The sequence below is a fragment of the Protopterus annectens genome, chromosome 2.part1, assembly GCF_019279795.1.
Source record: "Protopterus annectens isolate FY-2018-M chromosome 2.part1, PAN1.0, whole genome shotgun sequence".
Taxonomy (NCBI): Eukaryota; Metazoa; Chordata; order Ceratodontiformes; family Protopteridae; genus Protopterus; species Protopterus annectens.
Genome location: NC_056729.1, coordinates 1,643,447,956 through 1,643,450,455, shown reverse-complemented (window position 1 = coordinate 1,643,450,455; position 2,500 = coordinate 1,643,447,956).

Sequence of the window (2,500 nt, the reverse complement as noted above, 5' to 3'; positions counted from 1 at the left end):
TCTACTAAGTAAGCACTCTCGAACTAAGTAAGCACTACATCCACCTACCACCCCTGTGAATATCCACTTCCCTTAAAGGCACAGCACTCCCTTATACTGTTCTAGCATGTCGAGTGGTAGATTACTGGCGTCCTCTCCAGTTCAGCTGGTTAATCTGGGTATCTTGAGACAATGCTACAATTGTCTCCTGTACACAGACAACCCTCTCCTCCTCCTCCCAACAAACACAAATACATGTGAGAGATGCAACTATATAGCCAAACTGGAGGCTGAACTCCCTCAACTCAGGGCTGGCATGACCAGACAGGAGGAGATGGTAACCACACACACAACAAACCCAGTCCCACATAGACCTACCACAACTGCAAACCAAACACATAAAAACACAAAGACATACTCGGAGGCTCTAATAAAAAACTTACCAAAACAACAGAGGCTCCGAAAGCAGACATCCAAAAATCCACCACCTCAAAACAAAACACATGCAACACATACTTCAATAAATCAGTGTGTCAATCAATCACAGCCCTTAAGGCCAAACACCGCGCCTTATGCACTAGTAATAGGTGACTCTATAGTCAGACACACTGATGTCCCGTTTACCAGGCTGAACAAGGAGAGGGTGACTGTGAGCTGCCTATCGGGAGCTAGGATCTGCCACATAACACACGCACTCAGGTCACTCCAAAGCAAGTACAAATATGACTCTGTCATTGTCCATGCTGGCATGAATGACCTGAGACGTTCCTCCCTGGACTACATGAAAAGAGACATAGAGGAGCTCTCTGATTATGTAGCCCAGGATGGTATGACCCTGATCCTGAGCAGCATCTTGCCCTCACCAAGAATGATGCCACAATACAAAGACAAGATGATCAGCTTTAATAATTGGTTCAAGTACTGGTGTCATTCTAAGGGGATCCAATGTCTGTCTGCCTGGGATGACATGTTGGACAAGCAACGCTGCTTTGCAAGGGACGGCTTGCACCTGTCACCACTGGGCTTCCGGATATTGGCTAAGGCTCTTGCCACCCCCATAGTGCCTTTTTTAGGCAAGGCTCAAAAGACAAACCCACCTCCTTAGAAAACAAAAATGGAAAAAAAACTAAGGGTAATGCTGCTCAACGCCAGAAGTCTAAATCTCAAGATGCAGGTACTCGATGCACTCCTCAGTATGGAGAACATCGACGTCTGTGCAGTAACTGAAACCTGGTTCAAGGCTCCTGAGAGCACCCCAGCGCTACCAGGCTATACCTCGTATCATGCTTTTCAGCCCCAAAACCCGGGCCGAACCACAAAGGGAGGGGGAGTGTCCATATTCATCAAGGACACCCACACCTCAAGGTTAGTAGCAACACATGAAGCATCGGAGACCATAAAGGTACAACTAACCATAGGCAAAACTGCTATACAACTGGTAGCATGTTACAGACCACCCTCCCAATCTCAGGAACTTCACTCAGCCTCCCTGAAGACATTGGAGGATATGAATGTATCACAAAATACCATCATACTGGGAGACTTCAACTACCCAAATGTAGATTGGGTACATTATTCTAGCCCTAACACCCTAGCCCAAAGGTTCCTGGAATTCATAAATTCAAATGCACTGGAACAACTAGTCACCTCTCCCACTAGGGGAGATAATATACTAGACCTGATCATCACAAACATGGGGACAAAATGCTCCACACCGGAGGTATACCCCTCACTAGTGAGATCTGACCACAAACTAATCACCCTGGATATACATATCCCACCTCCACCCCCAACACAAAAGACCACAGTGAAAAACTTCTCAAAAGCAGACTTCGCTCTTCTTAAGACTGAGATGGTATCCTTTAAGCCCATTGGGCCAGTGGATGCCAAATCCCACAATGCCGAATCCACCACAAATGCTTTCTATGGACATCTCCAAGAATGCATGGATCATGCAATCCCAAATAAATCCAAGTCCCTCTCCTCCAAAGGCAAGCGTCCTGTTTGGTGGACCTCAGCCATTAACAAATTGTATAACAAAAGAAGGAAGCTACTGCATGACAGAGCAAAATCCCATAAAGGGAAGACATCTCTGATCAACACTAGCAGAAAACTACATTCTCTCATAAAAATATCCAAGGCCAACTTTGAGAGAAAAATCACTAAGGACACTAAAGATAACCACAAAGCCTTCTTCAGCTATGTTAGAAACCTGGGCAGAAACCCTCAGATATGCTCAGAGTTAGATCACAACAACAAAAAATACACTGAACCCACAGATATTGCCAACATTCTGGCTGACAGGTTCAGTGCAAATTTCTCCCCTCCCTCACCCCCAAAAGAAGAAATACTTATCCCATCTGAATGTGATCTCCCTGTCATCTCAAATGTCCAAGTGAGAGCCGCCCTCAACAAAGCTAAAAACACAGCATCGATGGGACCTGACGGTATCCTGGGTTGCATGCTACGTGAACTGCAAGAGGAGCTAAACCCGCACATAAAACTGCTATTTAACCTTAGC